Below are 21,009 nucleotides of genomic sequence, written 5' to 3'. Positions count from 1 at the left end.
TCGTCAATTAAACTTACTGGAGAAACCATCAGAATCTACAGAGATGGCAAGAATTCAGTTGCAAATGAAACATCTTGAGTTAACGTCGAGAGGTAAGGAAAGGGCAGCCAAAATGAAACATTTTACTTTCGATAAAATGCAGAAGGTGGTTGGGGGGTGGGGGGTGGAAGAGAGCAGGAGAACAGAGAGTAAAAAAAATTGGCAAAAGAGAGAGCAACAGGGGAGAGAGAAAGAGACAGCTTTTGAATAGCAAAAACTGACACTTAAAAAGGAAAGTCAGTGTAAAAGGCTGGAGATAACGGCTGAGGGAGCGCTTAGTCTGGAATAGAGTGAGGATGAGCAAGCCCCTGGTAGTCAGAAGCCGAGTGAGAATTTGTTTGAGTATGTTCAAGCATTGCCTCAATTTGATGAGAAGAATGTGATGCCCTTTTCACCTCATTTGAAAAGTTGGTTAAACAAATGCAGTGGCGAGAGGCAATATGGGTTTTGATGATCCAAACGAAACATGTAGGTAGGAATGGTGAGGTATTCACATCCCGATTAGAGGAGGTATCTGGGGAGTCTGAAGAGGTTAAAAAAATTGTCTGCTTAGGCAACCTTTCAGGAATCTAATGATGATCCTGGTCAAACCTACACTGAGTTTGTAAGGATCAAACAGACTAATTTCGATAGCTGGATAAGAGCTTTAAAATTCAAGCAAAGCTATAATGCCCTTAGAGAGGTTAGTATTTGGAGAAATTCAAAAATTCACTACCTGCAAACCTCAGTGGAAGAGCAGAGAAGATAAACAGCAAGGTTAGCTGCTGAAATGGCTGGTGATTATGAACTGGTACATAAACTTGGTTTGCTTTCCAGAACCAGTTCTGGTCTCTGAGGGACAAAAATTGGAGCAAAGAGATGTTCTCACGTGCAAAGGAAAAGGTAGATCACAGTGTAGATCATAAGGATAATTTACTACTGTAATAAAGAAAACCTTGAGGGGGACGAAGAAGTTAAAATACTATGGTGTTTTCATTGTAATAAAGTGGGCCACACAAAATCACAGTGTTGGTGGGCTGGGATGTAGAATAACCAGACAAGCCTGGAAGTTTCGTTGAACTAATAACAAAAAGCATAGGGGGAGTTAGGCAACAGCCTCAGAGTGTACAAGATGATCAGTGGACGTGCTAAATCTGTGTAAAAACATCTAAATGGAAGGATAAACTTTATTCACATAGGCTAGGAGTAATTGGTAAGGAGGTTCCAATATTAATTGACACAGGATATTTTTAGTCTGAAATGCTGAGGGGTGAGGCTTTGTGCACTCTTGAGAGACTATTGCCAGAAAATGTGCTGGGAACAGGAATTCATAGGGAGGCAAAAAGTGCTCAGTTATGTAAAGTGAGGCGAGGGAGTCCAGAGAAGAGTTGAGAATGTATGGTAAGAGTACTGGACCCTTAGCTCTCAGCTCCAGGAATGAAATTTGTCCTTGCAAATAATATAGCTAATTCACTGGTATGCGTGCTGCCTACTCTAGTTGAAAAGCCAGTGGAGATGCAGGCAACTGAAGACCTGGAGAATGTTTATCCAGGAATTTTCCCGGATTGCGTGATCAGAAGATCACAGATACACAGGTTTAAGCAGAATAAAGGCACAAATAAGAAAGGTGACGTAGAGTTATCCGAAAGTTTCTTTTTAATCAGATAAGTGGAACAGAGAAGGAGCAAGTGTGAAAACATGAAAGTATTAGCTCTGCTAAGCTGATTGAATTAGAGCAGAAAGATGAGGAGTTACAAAAGTTATATCATACGATATTTAGCAAGAAAGAGAATTATGTGTTATTACTTAGCAAATGATGTCTTAATGCGGATATGAACATCAGCACACACTGAAGCAGATCAGGCGTGGACAGAAATTCTTCAAATTGTTTTTCCTGTTGGGTATAGAAAGGAGGTGCTGCGAGTGGCACATCAGCTACCACTTGGAGATCATTTCGGGGTGAGGACATTATAGGCTGGTATACAAACATATTTTCACTGGCCTGGACTACACAAAGATGTAGTTGAATATTTCCAGACGTCTCAAACATGTCACACAGACAGTAATAAAACCTGCAACTTTAATACCTATTCCAGCATTTGAGGAACCTTTCACAAGAGTGTTGATAGATTGTGTCGGTCCCCTACCTCAACCAAAAAGTGGGAATAAGTATTTATTAACAATAATGGATGTGTCGACTAGATTTCAGAGGCAGACCCATTATGCAGCATTACAGCTAAAAGAGTTGTAGAAAAAATGCTTATTTTTTAACTAGGTACGAACTACCAATAGAGATCCTGACAGACCAAACCTCACATCCGAACTATTCAAGGAGATGATGGATAACTTGGGAAGAAAACAATTCAAATCTACTGCATACTATTCGGAATCACAGGGAGCATGAGAGAGATGGCAGCAAACACTGAAGACCATGTTGAGGTTTTATTGCCAGGATTATCCAAATGATTGCGATAAGGAAATTCCTTTTGAACTATTTGTGATCACAGTCGCACAGAATGAATCGACCAAACTCAGTCTATTTAAAATTAATTTGTGAGCATAATGTAAAAGGACCATTAACATTGGTTAAGGAGAAATTAATACATCAGAATTCAGAGACCACCTATTTGCATGATGTGTCACATTTTAGGGAACGATTAAATAGAGCTGGAGAGTTGGGTAGACAGCATTTAAAAGCATTTTAGCATACAATGAAACGGGAAGTGGATCAGAAACCATAAATTGGCAATTTTGCAATTGGGAGTAAAGTACTTGTGTTACTTCCAGTAACAGTTGAGCCTTGAAAAGCAGGTTTTAGCGTACCTTATCAAATTGGGAAGAAATTGAATGAGGTGAACAATTTGATACGGACTCCAGACAGGATGAGATCTCACAGAGTGTGTCATGTGAGTATGCACAAAAGATATTTTGATAGGGAAGGCAAGCAAGAGGAGAAGGTGTTCATGTTGACAGCACAGAAGAAAGAACCAAGTTCAGAGGATTGTGAATTGGACATTCCTCAAATTAAATTGAACAATGAGAAAGTTGTCAAAAATTGGGATAAATTACTGAGTTACCTTACACATAAAAAAAGCAAAGTGACCTGAAATAGTTATTACTATCTTGTGGAGAGATATGCGGAAATAAACTGGGATGTACGAACATAATTGTTCATGATGTCGATACAGGAGATGCTGTTCTGATTAAGCATCATTCTTTTAGGTACGACTCTCCAAAATTGGCACAGGCTCAGAAGTAGATAGAGCGCACACTCCAAAATGTCATAATCAAAGTAAGTTATAGTGATTGGAGTTCGCATATAGTCATGGTGCCAAAGCCAGGTGGTACCCAACGGTCATGTGTTGACTATCACAAAGTCAATGCCGTTACAAAGACTTATGTATATCCAATTCCATGTTTGGAGAATTGTGTCGGAAAAAGTGGGAGAAGCTACTTACATTTATAAGTTGGACTTGCTTAGAGGTTACTGGCACGGACCTCTGTCAGAGAGAGCAAAGGCAGTTTCGGCTTTCATAACGCCAAATGGACTATATCAGTTCAAAGTTGTGGCATTTGGTATGTAAAACGATCCATCCACATTTCAGAGACTGATAATTAGGTCATTGCCGGATTACCCAACTATGTGGTGTACGTTGATGACCTCATGGTTTTTAATCATTCATGGAGGGAACATTTACAGCATTTATCAGACTTGTGCGATCAACTTCAGAAGGCAGGCTTGGTAGTAAACCCAGCTAAAAGTGAATTTGAGAAAGCCCAAGTCACGTTCCAGGGTCACGTTATTGGACATAGACAAATGGCCCCATGAGATAAGAAAACGAAAGTAGTTGGGGAATGTTGCATACAGTCGAAAAAAAGAAATATGTAATACTACGGTTTCTGGGATTGACAGGATTTTACCGAAAGTTTGTGCGAAACTTTCAGCAGTACGGCTGCTCCACTCACCACATTGTCAAGGGTAAGAAGTCTCAGTGGACATAGAACTGTAAAAAGGCATTTTATAGTCTAAAAACTGTGTTAACTACTGCCCCCAGTATTAGCTACACTAGATTACACGAAGACTTTGAGGGTGGCTATCGTTGCCAGTGATGTGTGTATTGGTCCGGTGTTGGAGGATGATAAGGGAATAGAAAGACCCATCGGGCATTTTTCTGGGAAGTCGAACGTTCATCAGCAGAAATGTCCAACGGTGGAGAAAAAGACGTTGAACTTGATGTTGGCATTATACCATAACAGTGTTTATATTACCAGCAATGCATCTGAGACAATTGTATACACTGATCACAACACATTGACATTTGTTGAAAAAATTAAGGACAAAAATGTCAGACTGTTTAGATGGAGCTTCTTGTTGCAGCCATTCAATCTGACAGTTGTGCATGTGGAAGGTCGCGAAAGCGTGAAAGCTGAAGAGTTATTGAGACTCGAATGAGAAACGGAGGTGTTCGGTGGTGGGTGTACCGCAGCCTGAATTTGCATGGGTTTGTGCATGTTTGAATGTTTACAGTTAGCATAATGAGTCTGTCTGTTTTGAGACTACTGTCTGGGTTTGAAGGGTTAAAAATGCAGCCATCTTTTAGCATTGATGATTCTTTATTTTATTAGGATGAGACATGTCACAAAGCAAGTCCCTTTTTTGTCAAAAAGCTGTTCCTTGGTTCAAGGAGACTCTGTCCTTGGTTTCTTTCAGAGGGACAATAAAACGGGGCCAAGCTCCGATCTGTCTGGTTTGGTAAAGAGATGAAAAGGTTTTTTAGAGGCCTTTTGTTTACATGGAAACAGATGAGACTTCAGGCCAAAGTGGTCATTCTTTATAATTAACTGGTATAATGAATGGAGAACGGTGAACTAATTTAGCTGAACAAGCTGAGATGAGCTGAGCTGAGCAGTTTTCAGTCGAGTTTTGAACTGGGAAGTTCAACTGGGAGCTGTGTGGAAACTCTCTCTCTTTTCTGACCTTCAACTTCAACCTGGAAGTTTGTGTTCCGTTTTTATTGGGAGTTTGATTATTGGGACAGTTGTGTACGCTCGGAACAGCATAATTAAGTCTAGCTGAATAGGTTGAATTCTGTCATAATTATTTATTCTGTTCTTTGTGTTTCAGTGTGTAATTTTATGAATAAAGTCTTTGTCTGTTTTAAAGTCTAATAGTCAACCTAACTAAATTACTCTGGGTAATTTTCATTGTACACTTACCGAAACAAATTGCAAAGGTTTGCGCTGGGCTGCCTGCTTAAAAATGTTTTAAGTAGTCTAGCCGAGTCCATAACATCTCGGAGATGGACGATCCCTCCTTGGGAATTGGTACAAACCAATCACTTTCCCTCCTCATGGTCAGCATAACACGTTAACTTAACACGTGAGTACAATTAGCAATGGAGCCAGGAGGAGCAACATGGAGCAGTCTGTCAGTGCAGTCCATGCCTCATTGGTTTGTAGTTTTGCAGCAACAATGACATCCTCCTGTTTCAGTGTAACAGTTTGGAGGGGCTGAATGGCCTCTTCTGTTCATGTGTCAGTGTCCCGAGGGACTGAAAGTCTTCCTCCTGGCCAGAGGGAAGGCATTCAAGGACTTCAGTGGGAAAACCGTGGTTCCTGCCTACCAGCCCGTTGTGCTGACTAGACTCGATCTTCCTGAGTTATAGGAGACAAACGGAAGGCTGAAAGAACACTGCAAGCCAGGTAGCATCATGAACTGGGAAAGTCAACATTTCAGGAGTAAATATCCTTCAGAACTGGGTTGGGGGGTAAGGGGAACTGCAGATAAAGAGGGAAGGGAGTGGTTGGAGTGGGGTGATTGGGGGATGGTAAGTTATGGATATGTGGACACAAGTGGTGGGTGAAACCTGGTTGGGCGTTGGGAGGGATGAATCTGGTTGGGAGCTGGAAGGTAGGGTCGTTAGGTGGAATGGAAGACCTCCCAGTCACTTCCTATTTCAATTCTCTTTCGCAATCACTTTCCGACATGGCCAACCTTGGCCTCCTCCATTGCCACAATGAACCAAACCATAATTTCGAGAAACAAGATCTCATCTGTCACCTGTGCAGCCTACCCTCCTGGGAATCAATATTGAATTCTCTAATTTCAAATCACCTCCATTTCCAGGCCCTCTCCTCCCTTCCATTCCTCTGAGCATGCTTTTGTCCAGCTACCAACTGGATTCAGCCCTCCCATCACCAAACCGCTGATACCTTTTACCTGTGTTCACTTATCCCTCAACTCGCCACTCTGCCTCCTCATCCCTCACCCACCCCTTTATCTTGACCCCCTTTCTCCCACCCACAGTCCTGACGAAGGGTTATATCCAAGGCGTGCACTTCTCAACATCTTGATGCTGCCTTGCTTATTCTGTTCTTCCAGTTTCCTGCGTGTGTCTTTTGGATTCAAACACCTACTTTTTAAAAATTGTCTCCTTGTGTAATACGCAGGAATGAGTGAACGCATTGTGCCTCTTGTTATCCAACAGATCAGATGGGCTGAATGGCTTTCTTATATTACTGTGAAACCAGCTAGAGTTGTTGAAGGAGTTCCTCTTTCTTTTAACCGTGGAAATGTTTAGTGTCCAGCAGTGCTTTTGATTCATGTTACTTGTACATTAACAACACAGGCTTGAATGTTGTCCAGATTTGATTCTTGAGTAGCTTAGGAGGTGACTCTTTGTTCTGAACATTGTATAATCTTCACAGAACATCCCCACCACTGATCGTATGACAGAGGGAAAGACATTGATGAAGCAGCTGAAGATGTTTGAGCCGATGGAGCTACCCTGAGGATTGTCCAAAGGGATATCCAGGGACTGGGAGGATTGATGTCCACCAGCCCCATCGTGTTCTGAATGATTCAACCAGTGGGGAGTTAACAACTGATTACCATCAAGTTAAATTTTGTTCAGTCTCCTTGACATCTTGCTCAATCAAATACTGCCATGATATCAGGGTCAGTCGCTTTACGCTGTGTTCGTATCTTCTATCCATGTCAATAGGCCAAAGTATATGTGTGGGGAGTGTTTCCTTCTCTCAGGAAGTAGTGATGGTTGGGACCAGACAGTGGGGGGGCCAAATCAATGAAATGTTTGGGGGGCGCGAGTGGGTGTCAGTGGATTTTGTCCCGTCAGAGAGTCGAGGGCTACAAAGAATTGTGCATAAAAGAGAAATTGCGGCCGAGTGCAGATCAGCCCTGACTTACTGAATGGAAGGGCAGGTCTGAGGGGCTATGTAGCCTGGTTTTATTCCAGTATACCCCATAGTCCAGTCACTTTGTGGCCTCTTCCATTTCCTGTGTTACTGACTTCAAGTAACTGAATAGACTGATCCTGTTGCTGTGTAACTGGATACTAGTGCTGCATGATCTGGTTACAGTTATATAGGCCCTAGGGGTTTATTGGCTTCATTCTATAATTGTATATCAGGCTCCAGGGGCTGAAAAGCTTCATTCTGTTCTGGTGCAACTGAAATCCATATTGACTAAATCAACTGCCCTTGGAGAAAGTGAGCACGGCAGATGCTAGAGATCAGTGTCGAAAAGTTTGGCAATGGAAATACACAACAGGTCAGGCAGCATCAGAGGAACAGGAGAATCGATGTTTTGGGCGTTCCTGGTGAAGATCTCCTGCCCCTCGAATGCTGCCTATCCTACTGTGCTTTTCCAACACCACATGTTTTGACGTGTACTGCCCCACCGAGGTCAATCTTCCTGGTCACATCATCCAATTACTTTCAGAAAATTGTCAAGCACAAACTTCCTCTCACAAAGCCACAGTTACTATTCCCAAATCAAAGCCTGTCTTTCTAAATGCATGTACATCTTATCCCTCAGAACCTTCTCAATTAACTTAGCTACTACAGATGTTAAACCGACTGATCTGAAGTTCCAGGGCTTTTTTGTGCAGTTCTCCTTGAAGAAGGGTACAACATTTGCTATCCTCCAGTCTTCCGGGACGTCAGCTGTGGTCAATGATGATCAAAATTATAGGCCAGGATCCCCGCAAATTACAAAATTATGAGAGGAATGGATAGGATAAATAAGCAAAGTCTTTTCCCTGGGGTCGGGGAGTCCAGAACTAGAGGGCATAGGTTTAGGGTGAGAGGGGCAAGATATAGAAGATACCTAAGGGGCAACTTTTTCACACAGAGGGTGGTATGTATATAGAATAAGCTGCCAGAGGAAGTGGTGGAGGCTGGTACAATTGCAACATTTAAGAGGCATTTGGATGGGTATATGAATGGGCCGGGTGCTGGCAGGTGGGACTAGATTGGGTTGGGATATCTGGTCGGCATGGAAAGGTTGGACCGAAGGGTCTGTTTCCATGCTGTACATCTCAATAAGTCTATTTCTTTCTCCTCGGTAAACATAGAGTAGAAATATTCGTTGAGGACTTCACCCATCTCTTATTGTTCCACACATACTTATCCACATTGGTTTTCGAGGGGTCCTATTTTCTCTCCAATTATTGCTTTTTCTTTTAAAATATTTAAAGTACCTTTTTGGATTCATCCTAATCTTCTCCGCCAAGACTCTTTTTGCCCCTTTTTACCCTACTGCTTTCCTTCTTCAGTAAATTCCTGTATCTCTTATATATCTCCAGGGATTCCCTTGATCCCAGCTGCCTGGACCTGAGCCACGCCCCAAGTTCGAACATGAATCTGAGGACCAGTTTTGTCCTTCCCCATAACTATTTGAAAATTAATAGAACTGTGGTTACTGCTCCCAAAGTGCTCCCCACTATCAACTCAGACATCTGTCATGCCCTATTTACTAAGAAAATTTCGAGTTTTGCCCCTTCCCGAGTAGGACACTCTATATACTGATTGAGGAAACTTTCCTGACGCATTTAAGAGATTCTATGTCATCAAATCTCTTTATGCTCTGGCCGTTTCAGACTGTATTAGAAAAATTAAAATCCCCTATTATGATAACCCTATTGCTCCCGCAGGTCTCCCCTCTCTCCCTGCATATTTGTTACTCTCATGCTTGTTGACTCGTTGGGGGCCTATATTATAACCTCAATCACCTCACCATTCCATTCCTATTTCTTAACTCCACCTTCAAATCCTCACTGGATGATCCGTGAGTTATTTTATCTCTGATTACTGCTGTGGTACTCCCCTTAATCAGAAATGCTTCTCCCCCTCCCCTCCTTCCACCATCTCTGTCTCACCTAAAGCACTTGTTCTCTAGCACATTAAGCTGTCAGTCCTATCCATCACTTAGCCATGTTTCTGTAATGGATATAATATCCCAGTCCCACCTACATATCCACGCCCTGAGTTCATCGGCCTTACCTGTCAGCCCTCTAGCATTGAAACAGATGCCATTTAATCCAAAATGCATTGCTTTCTCTCTGTCGTTTTCCAGCCTAACCTTACTATTTCTAATTACTGTATCTCCTTCCACTTGCCTCCCTGCTCTTGAGGATACGACCATCTGCCATTCTAGTTTAAACCCTCCCTTGTAACCCTAGCAAAACTGGCCGCCAAGATATTGATTTCCCCTCCAGTGCATGTTTCGGACTATAATCTCCCTCTCAGGAGATTATCACTGTCAAGGTTTGTTTTTAAAATGTTTCTCCTAGCTCTCTGTAATCACGCTGCAGGACATCGTCCCAATTTCTACGGATATTATTTGTGCCAACGTGCATAATGATATCTGGCTGCTCACCCTCCCCATTGAGAATGTTCTGCAGCCACTTGGAGACATCCTGGACCCTAGCACCTGGGAGGTAACGCACCATCCTAGATTCCCGTTTGCGACCACAGAATCTCCGATCAGTTCCACTAACAATCGGCCCTCCTATCTTTAACGTCCTGTTTACCTTTCCCTTTCCCGCTGTGTCCCAGAGCCAGTGGTAGTCCCACCAACCTGGCTACTGCTGCTTTTCCCTGAACGGACATCGCCCCCAACAATCCAAAATGGTCTACTTTCTTTCGAGGGGAATGGCCACAGGGGATTCCTGAACTACCTGCCTACTCCCTTTGCTATTCCTGGTGGTCACCCATCTACTCTCTGCCTGTAACATGACAGGAAGCAAGTAACGCCTGTTGGATTAAATTGTGTTTATTTAAATAAAACAGAACTGAAATGTAAGGCTAATGAACTCAGGACGATAAACGTTGGACTGGAATATTGCAGTCATTAAAAAAACATAACTAGGGGCATGTCTATGAATTTGCCAGTATCTTGGATGACCCTGAGCGCATCCGAGATTAGATTACCCTTCGGTCCAACAGTCCGCACCGACCCACAGAAGAGCAGCCCACCCAGACCCACCCCCGTACACGCAAAACTACGGGTCATTTAGCATGACCAATTCACCTAACCTGCACATCTTTGGACTGTGGGAGGAAACCGGAGCATCCGGAGAAAACCCATGCAGACACGGGGAGAATGTGCAAACTCCACACAGACAGTTGCCTGAGGCAGGATTTGAACCCTGGTCGCTGGTGCTCTGAGGTAGCAGTGCTAACCCATGAGCCACCGTGCCGCCAAGCATCTCTCCCTAACACGGTCTCCCAGGAGCTGAAGCACTGTGCAGTGCCCACACGTGGAGCCATCAGGGCCGGTGGAATTCTCCCAGAGCTACCACATCTCAGAAGAGGAGCTTGCGACTGCCCTAAATGCCATCTCGACTGCTGTAACAATAAAGGTAAAAGGACTTTATTTGAGTTTACCTGTACATTTTGCTGAGCTGGAGCTGTCCAAACCTCTCGTGTCAAAGACTTCCTGCTTATTCATCTACCAAAGCAATGTCTCTCTACCCCTCCACGTTTAAGTTTGGTCAGGGAAGGAACGAGACACGACAGTGATGTAGTGTTTAGGGCTTCAGCACTCCTTTACACCTGGCCCCTGACTACCTGCTTCTCAGTGCAGGTCGCTGCTTGACCTTGGAGGGTGTCTTGCTGAGGTCTTCCTTCTGGTAGTGGAGACTGTGTCGATGCAAATCCTCACCCCGACAGGCAATCCGTGTTATCGCAGTCCTCTTGTACTTTCTGTATATTAGTATCGCGTTTATGAATTCCTTGAATCCCTCGATTGCATTCCAAACACTGTCTCACTCCATAGTGAGAGTTTGATGTTCTTGTGAATACAGGGCTATTGGAAAAGAACACCATTAGACATAGGGACAGCAATATGTCTATCCGCTCACTGAGTCTTCTTTTCCTTCAATTAGGTTATATTTATTTTGTTAATCCCCTATTCCACTTTCCTGTGATTTCCTATAACACTTGTATAAAAATCTGTCTGTCTCAGCCTTGAAGATATTTAATGATCCAGCCTCAACAGCCCTCTGAATTTTCTACAATTGTTTACCTTTCACTGATGTGAGACTTGGTCTTTAATCTGGTGATTTGCCCACTCGATCTTGCACAAAATTCCAATTCTTCCTCAGCTCCTGTACCAATTTGCTTAAGGGTCAAACGGCAACTCTCCCTGAATCCAGGAACTGCTTCTCCAAACTGAAGACCGATTCGTAGGATGTGTTTAACATATTCTCTGTCTCTGTGAACAGGCTGTCCCTTTCGTCCCTCATACTCCCATTCTTTCCCGCGTTATCCTCTTCCCCTTAATAAACCAACAAAAATGACTTTGGATTCTTGCTAGTCTTACCCGCTAAAGTTTTATCACCCCTCCTTCTGCTCTTCCACTTATTTTTTCAGTTTAGCCCTACGCTTTCTATATTCTTTTAGAACCTTCATTGAGAAAGTGAGGTCTGCAGATGCTGGAGATCAAAGTTGAAACTTTATTGCTGTAACAGCACAGCAGGTCAGGCAGCATCCAGGGAACAGGAGATTCGACGTTTCGGGCACAGGCCCTTCTTCATTCCTGAAGAAGGGCCTGTGCCCGAAACGTCGAATCTCCTGTTCCCTGGATGCTGCCTGACCTGCTGTGCTGTTCCAGCAATAAAGTTTCAACTAGGACCTTCATTGACCTGCTCAATTGGTACCTGCTTTAAGCTTCTCTTTCCTTTCTCATCCTGTTCGGAATTCGTGTCGACATCTGAGGTTGTCTGGGTGTGTGTTCCTAAATTTTATCTTCGGTGTAACATGCTGGGCTGACACTGTCATCAATTCAATTTTAATCAAATGATCCCCAAACCCCGCCCCAACTTGTTCTGCTACAGTTTCACCCAGAAGCAATTGCACTTTGCCCACATCCGGTCATTTGATTACATAAAATCTGTCTCCCCAATGCAAAAAGCTCTTATTTTTCGAACATTTTTGGGGTCTTTTTCTGAGCAAAGTCAAAATGTGTGATATTTTCTGACTGGCTTCGTTCCCCACAGTGAGGCCCAGCACTACACTGCCCATTGTTGTATCTGCTCTATGTTGATATAAGAAGCTCTCTGGAATAAATTTCAAAACACCTGCCCTCTCTTAAAACGTTATCACTGCCCTAATGAATGTTTGGAATTGAAATGCCTGAATATAAAGATCTCATTATTGTTTTTACACACTTCAATAACTTGATTATATACCTGCTCGCGTAGTTTCCTTTATCAGGGGGTATATAATATATCTCTAGCAGTGTTTCTGCCATGGTTTTGATCCTGAGCTCTAACCACCAAAACTCATTAGAAGATCCTTTTAAGATATCGTCCCTTCTTACGCCAGTAACTGACTCCGTAATTAATAAGGCAACACTATATCCTCTTTTACCCTCTCTGCTATCCTGTCTATAGCTCTGGTACCACAGAATATTGAGTTGTCAGCCCCGACCTCCCTCAAACACATCTCTGTAATGGCAAAAAATGTCACACTTCCACATGTCACCTCGTTTCCTTATCATATCTGTCTGTCTGATAATATTACCAGCATTAAGGTAAAGCACATCCAACCTGGAATATATCACCGGAATTCTCTGTATCTCGGAGTTCTTCAGTCATTCATTGCTCGTTATCAACCTGTCCAATTCATGAACCAAAACTGTAACTCTGGGACTGAATGAATATTTGTTAAATTTGAATTTCGTTTTTCATAAATGTGTTCATCAAATGCAACTTTCCAGAACTGAACTTTCAGCTCCAGATACAACGAGTTTCTGCTGATTAGTTCCCTGCTCAGTGTGCAGAGGGGACAGCCCTCACTAATGGAGAAAGTGAGGACTGCAGATCCTGGTGATCACAGTCGAAAATTGTGGCGCTGGAAAAGCACAGCCAGTCAGGCTGCATCTGAGGAACAGCTGAGTCAAAGCTTCCCATGTTTTCCATTCCATAATATACACGATATTGGGAACCATACTTGCTCAGGAAGGCAGCACTGTACAGAGCCCTGTAAAGGAAAGCAGTCAATCAGTTGTTTGGACAGTGAGTAAACAAGTTGAGGTGAAATACAGACTGATTGAAGTACAAACATAAAGATAGATAAATTCCTCGGCAAGAAGGGAAACACCTTAGGTTACGATAGGAAGAGAGTGAATAGATTTCTGTGTCTTTGGCGATGGTCTTTGCGTCTTCAGTCTCCATTTGAGTAGCGTCGGATGATTGGAGGGTGGCAAATGTTAGTCCCTTGTTCAGGCAAGGAAACAGGGATTTTCCTGAGAATGACAGACCAGTCAGTCTTACTTCAGTATTGGGCGAATTATTGGAGGGGATTCTGAAAAATCACAGTTTGATTAGGAATAGTCAGCATGGCTTTGTGAGGGGCTGGTCATACCTCAAAACTCTGATTGGATTCTTTGAGGATAGGATTAAGCACACCGAAGAAGGTAGACCAGTGAATGCTGAGTGCATGGATTTTAACAATGTGCTTGATTAGCTTCCCCCTGGCAGTTTCATTCAGAAAGTAAGGAGGCATGGCATACAGGGACACCTATTTGTCTGGATACAGAATTGGCTAGCACATAGAAGACAGAGGGTTGTGGTAAATGAGAAGTATTCAGTGTGGAACTAGGTGAGCAGTGGTGTTCCGTATGGGACCTATGCTGTTTGTGATTTTGATAAATGAATATCCTAAATGAATAGGATGAAGAAGTGGAAGGTTAGGTTCGTAAGATTGATGATGTAACACAGTTTGGTGGAACTGTGGATAGTGTGGAGGGCTGTTGTAGTTTGCAACAGGACATTGACAGGATGCAGGACTCAGCTGCTAAGTGGCAGATGATGTCCAATATGGAAAAGTGGGATACGATTCATTTTGGAAGGTCGAATTTGAATGCAGAAAACAAGGTTAAAGGCAGGATTCTTACATTGTGGAGGAACGGGGGATCATATGATCCATGGCATAGCTCCCACAAAGTTGCTACCCAGGTTTATAAGGTTGTTAAGAAGGTGTTTGATGTGTTCCTTAGCCGAGGGATTGAGTTTAAGAGCTGCGAGGTTATGCTGAAACTCTATGGAGCCGTGGTGAGACCACACTTAGAATATTGTGATCATTTCTGGTTACCTCGTTATAGGAAAGATATGGAAGCTTTGGTGAGGGTGCTGAGGAGAATTATCAAGATGCTGCCTGGACTGGAGGGCATGTCTTACAAAGAAAATTTGAGGGAGCTAGAGTGTTTTCCTCATTGGAACGAAGAAGAATGTAAAGTGACTTGACAGGGGTGTTCAAGATGATGAGAGGCATAGATAGAGTGGATAGCCAGAGACTCTCTGCCAGGGTGAAAATTGGTCTCGAGAGAGTATGATTTTAAGGCAGTTGGAGGAATGTTTAAGGAAGATGTTAGAGGTAGGTTATTTACACAGAGAGTGGTGTGTGTGTGTGCAATGAAGAGCTCGCAGTTGTAGTAAAGTCAGCTATACTAGGGATATTTAATTGGAAAGGCACATGAATGATAGTATAATGAAAGGTATGTAGGTTAGTCTGATCTTAGTATAGGGTAAAAAGTCGACAGAAAGTCAAAGGCCGAAGGGCCTGCACAATGCTGCACTGAACTGCACTGTTCTATGTTTCCAGTTTCACCCAGCTTGTGGATTCTCATCAATTGTTGAATGTGTGAGGCAATGATGTGTGTGAGATCAGGAAGCTTCGGAGGAGTGTAAGGCCAAAACCTCCAGTTATGGTGTGCATTGTTACAGTCACCTGAAAGCCAGTATAATATGTGTGGTTACTTAACAGACAGAATTCGCCAAGTTCAGTTATTAATGTGATTTTTGGATTGCCGTTTGCTGATGGTTACTTCACATAAATTCTACTGTGTGACCCATGTAGTAATCTGTGACCATTCACAGAGATGTACAATTTTATTTTGATATTGAAGAATGTGAAGGTAACATTTATTGGATATGGATTTAAAGGTTTGTTTGTGAGACACAAGGCACTGCAATAGATTGTCAACTTGTTAACGTCTTCACCCGTGACTGATCCGGGGTGCAGATGTATGGAGTCTGGGAGGCAGATCAGATTCCATCACCATACATAACTTGTATGGTGTGATTCTGGCTCTCCATGTCAACACGTGTGCTCTCTAGGCCAGGCTCTGACTGAAGATGAATTTTGAAACTTGGTTGCTGGTCAGCCATTAGTATTTAACCTGGACAACATTTGTACCTACACTGAGACCAGTGATAGTCTGTTGGCGGGTTCTCCCCCTGCCAAAGGTGAATTCCAAATTGTTTGTTTTGAAGTAATGTTTGACTGACTGCTCTGAACCAGGTTAGAAGCTCAAAGCACAGATTGTGGAACAGGCCACTGTGTCTCTCTGTATCACAGGCAGCTGTGAGGTCCAATAACACTGTAAATGATTTCAGATCTATTGGAAATAATTTTCAGCGTAGCTCATTGCAAGGTGTTGAGTTTACTGACCCGAACAATAATCGGATGATTACTATATTTCATGAATTGGGCAAAAAAAAAGACGTGAACGATAATTATTCAACTGAACTATAATCTCTTAAATCAATTATGTTGATTCTATATTTAATGAACTAAATTATTAACTCATGTCAAGATTTTCTAACACAGAAATAAAACACGTATATTTTATTTTATCCAAGAAAGAACATAACTCTTGTGGTGATCAGAATTAGATATTCAATGTCAGGATTCAAAACAATGTTTTGCCACTCCAATATTTTTAAAGTGGTTGGCTTCTGAATGATCACATGTTCTGAGTGAGCAAACGATTGAACATAGAAATAAAATTAGTGTTCGTATACATTTATATATAAACAACCAGTTTAATTTCTCACTGAAATGTACGATCTTCAGCTAATTGCCAGCAATTTAAAAATGGCAATAATTCAACATGGACTGTTAATATTAAACTAAATAAATTATTTGTGTTATCAAATTTTAGTGAATAATAATTTAAAAACTTCCAATTTTTAGAATGAATGATGTTTAATATGAAATGTGGAGACTGAAACAAAGCAACGAACATAATATCGTGTCAGTGAAAAGTCAGAGCTTTCCAAAGAGTTTTGTGACAAAGCAATGATATATTTGTTTTAGTAATTGGAATACAACATGTAAAATATTCATGTTCTGAGTAATAATTAGACTTCATAATGATGCTGACCTTGCAATACTCGCATTTTAAATGCTTATGCTACACCAAATAATCAGATATTTTTGAGCATTTACACAGTGAAATAATTGGATACTGACTTTTATTCACAGCTGGCACATGATAGAGTACAAAACTTTAAAGTACACGAGGAGGCCATTGGCCATTATGTATGAATCAGCTCCAAAAATGTCTCTAAAGCACCCCCATTTGCCAGCCCTCTCTCTGTTGCCCGTTAAATTCCTAATTTCCAAATATATATATAGTTCTCTTTTGAATCTTCATCCACAATTTTCCCAGCCAGTCAATTCCAATTCGTAAATAAAGACGTTTTTCCTTATTTCACTCCTGGCTCTTTTGCTGACAACCTTGAAATTAGAATTCCTTGATGCTGTAATACAGTATTCTTTTTCTACTCAAGCAGAAAACTAGTCGCCAGGATATATGAACATCAACTAACTTCAAAATACATGATCCAACACTAATTTCTTACGTACTGATGAGTAAGTACGCCACTTTGACTAGGTTTGCATATCCATTCTAGGACAGGCCAATCAGAGACAAGCACATGAATTCCTAGACACATGGCATCCCAACCGGAACTCCATCAACAAACATATCAATTTTGACTCCATCTACCATCCTCTGAGAAAAAGGGCCAGAAATGACATCATCGACAAAGGAAGTTACATCAACTACTCAAGGAAACTGAAACATTTAAATACAAAGTGGGAGATAACACCAGCACTTCACTGGAGGCTCACTTACTGTGTACAGCCAATGGGACAAACTAGGAACTGCCATTAGCTATTGCTTCAGAATATAACTGCGTGTTCGTGGCTGCCACCACATAGAACAAATGAATGAAATTACGAGCCTGCACCAACAAGTGCATATCAAAGGCTTTTTTAAAATGTTTGTGAGATTACCTGATCAATCACCCGTCTATGAAATGCATTCCAGACACATGTCACCACGGGCAGAACGGCAGCTTAGTGGTTAGCACATTTGCCTTAGCGCGCTGGGGACCCAAGTTTGATTCCAGCCTCGGGTGACTGCCTGTATGGATTTTGCACATTCTCCCCGTGTCCGCGTGGGTTTCGTCCAGGTACTCCGGTTTCCACCCACAATCCAAAGATGTGCAGGTTAAGTGAATTGGCCATGCTAAATTGCCGAATGTGTTCAGGGATGTGTAGGTTAGGTGCATTAGTCAGGGGTAAATATAGCAGAGACGTGTTTGGTTGGTTACTCTTTGGAGGGTCAGTGTGGATTTGTTGGGCCGAAGGGCCTGTTTCCACACATATTATATATTTTATATTCTATGTTTGTGCCACCCGCTCAGTTCAATACAGACTCCACAAATCCTCTCTCAATCCCCTGCCTTTCACTTTAAGTATGTTGCCCTTTGTTTTTGACCCTTCGAGTAAAGGAAACAGCTGCTGTCTGTTCATCCTCTCCATACCCCTTATGCTCTTGTACACCTGTACCAGGTTCCCTCCTCAACCTTCCCTGCTGCAAAGAAAAAAGGAGCAAGTTTAACCCTCGCCCTTCAAAATTTGAGTACTCACTTTTCTTGTTAATTCTGATATGAATCATCTCACATTTATCAGTGTTAAACTTCATCGGCCATTAATCTGGATATAGAAAACATTTGTTTATATCGTCCTGTAGCCTAACCCTCTCCTCCTCACTGTGAAGCACCCAGCTAATCTTTGTGTCATCCCCAACATTAGTTACCATTCCACTGCCATCCATCTTCCACATTCTCACCATCATTATTTATGAATATCACAAACACACCTTGATTTCCTTCCTGTTCTCCACATGTTATTCACATAAGCATAATTAAGAATTCCAGTCTCTTGTTGTTCTTATTTTGGGGAATTTACAGATTGATGTAGTTAACACCTATTATGAGTGTGCTGCAAATACCATTTTCGACACAAAGTTAAATTCACCTTTTACACTCTGTCCCTCAGCATGTCATATTCATAAAGCTTGTAACTAATTTAGGATGAACTACGGTTTGACAACTTGCATTGGAACATTAGCCTTTTGTGTGGCACTGTGCTTTGTAACAGTAGTCAGAACTGAAGACATTTTTAATCTGCAGGATGGACACAGACTCATTGCTTGAATCAGCTCATGTCATGAGGATAAATATTCAATTAAATTCTATGTTATGGACTACAGGATATTAAATCATATTCTCATGTCTACCTTGAATTGGGAGCAAATACATACTGTTAAAAAATTCAGAAATGTTGAGACACAACACCGGGGAGAAAAAAAAAGTCACATGCGTTTATGGAGATACAAAACTACAGAGTGAATGTACAATCTGATAAAGAATAAAATGATAGAAAAAGAAGGGCATCAAATCTTAATTTTCAATCGAATCATTTCCAATTTTCCTGAACAGTGGTGGTTTTCACCCAACCTCACCTTTCCAAAAACAATCTTTTCCCAGTCACTAAAACTTCATTAGCCATTCTTCCTCCCTTCCCTACTCTCTCTTTACACTCCTACTTCCCTTGCATTACCCCTTCTGCTGCCACATACACTTCCACTGATGATATCTCTTCACACCCTTCTACTGCCACTCCCACTGTAAGTTACACCAGTTCCTTAGTTACTCCCACTTCCACTGGTCATCCCTTACCCTTTTTGCTTTCCACTGGGGTGCTGGGAGCTGCTGGCTTCTGTGCTGCTATTGGTCATCAGTGAATTATGATATTGGGATGATCAATGACCAATAGGAACAGACAATAGTGTATGTCTGTCATTGTCCAATGCACCGTGAATAGGGTGTTTTTTCCCCATAGAGCGTGGAACATTTTTCTGTCTCTCTGTCACAGCGCTTAACCAAACAACCTCATCCCAAATAGGACAAACCTCTCCTCAGAATCAGAAATCCAAGCAGCTGTTTGTCCTTAAACGTTGCGAGGACAGTGGCCACATTGTTCAAATATGCCGTGTTCTACCCTTTTTCTCTTTAGAATTTTAACTGATTTTCCAATGTCAGTTGAGGTGAAATCAGAGTAACTTCCCTTGCCATTAAAGTAGTATTTGACTCACGTATCATATTGACCCTCAGGCAACTGCGCTCAACGGGAATCAGAGGAAATTCTGTGCTTGTAATTTCCTGAATGAATAATGAAACCTTCCCTAGAGCTATTGGGAACTCTGCCTTTGCTAGTGCCTTCCAAAACCATGGATGGATTCGTCTTATTAATAACATCAAGATACATTCTTTTTTCACAGTTTGGTCTACCATCTCAGAAACGTAAGACCTTGCTGGATGAGTGTCACCCCAATGAAATCAGAGCATTACAATAAGATAATGATTCCGATTATTTTCAATCATTTACTTTCTGAGGTCTGGTCGTGCGGTGTCGTTGTCACTGAGATCAACATTTTCTCTGTTCAACAGCATCACATCACATTGGCTCAAGTCTGCACTATTCCCCAATTCTACTTAATTCGCCAGCTCATTCGCCATGCTCACCAGATAAAAGATGCCGAAAAGATGGAATCACTTAGTGATGCCTATGAGCCTCTGGAACCTGCCACCCCACCCATGCCCTGCAATCTGAGTCCATCCCCTCCCACAAGCCCACCTCCTGTCGTGTATTCACTATCCCTCCTAACTGTTCACGCTCTAATGCTGAATGTTCTGTACTCAGAAAAGGTCTCATCTTTATCCCTCTGTGCCCCCACTTTAATGAATTCCAGGCATGACATAATGTTGAACTCCTCTTCCACCGTCTTCTCCTCGGTGTCCATTTCTTTGTGCAAGAGTGCACTCCCCATCCCATAGACCCTTCGCCCAGCACCAACACTCTCCCTTCACATGGACCCATTACTCTGGCGTTTACTTGAACTCAATCTGTTCATTGAGAATGCTGCATGTGAGTTTGGTTGTCTTAAATTCTCTGTATCCCCCTCACCTATCCAACCTATCACCCTCTGAACAGACTGTACGCTGTATGCTTCGATCCAGCCCTGACTATGTTCCTCAGCCTGTGCCGATAAGGGTGGTGCTGCTGGAGTCTGGTGGACTGACCTCTACATTTCAGAGGCTGAATGCCAGCTTTCTGATACCTCCGCATATCAACTGCTTGTCCATAACCCTAAAATGGCACATCAGATTATTTTATTAACTAAATCTGACCACATTTCATCTGGAGGTTCCCACGCACTTGCCCCCACCCCCACCCCGGCAAGCACACACACACTCACTCCCACCTAACAGTCCCACAGCTGATGGTCCTTGATAGCAGAGTTCGCTTTTATCTCCTCCTGAAAATCCACAAACAGAACTGCCTGGGCAGACCCATTGCTTCAGCCTGCTCCTGCCATGCACACCTGGGCCCAAGTTATACCTGTTCCTTCATGGGGTACGTAGACCATTCCTTGTTCCAGTTCTATTCCATCCCCCATCCACAACTCTTTATCCGATACGTAGATTTTATCATCGCTGCTGCTACTCTCTCTTGTCCAGAATTGGAAAAGTTTATCGTTTCCAA

Source organism: Chiloscyllium plagiosum, unplaced genomic scaffold, assembly GCF_037043375.1.
Source record: "Chiloscyllium plagiosum isolate Xiang-an unplaced genomic scaffold, Cpla_swu_hap1 HiC_scaffold_51, whole genome shotgun sequence".
NCBI classification, from domain to species: domain Eukaryota; kingdom Metazoa; phylum Chordata; class Chondrichthyes; order Orectolobiformes; family Hemiscylliidae; genus Chiloscyllium; species Chiloscyllium plagiosum.
The sequence above is the reverse complement of the archived record's forward strand: the minus strand, read 5'-3'. Positions refer to the sequence as shown.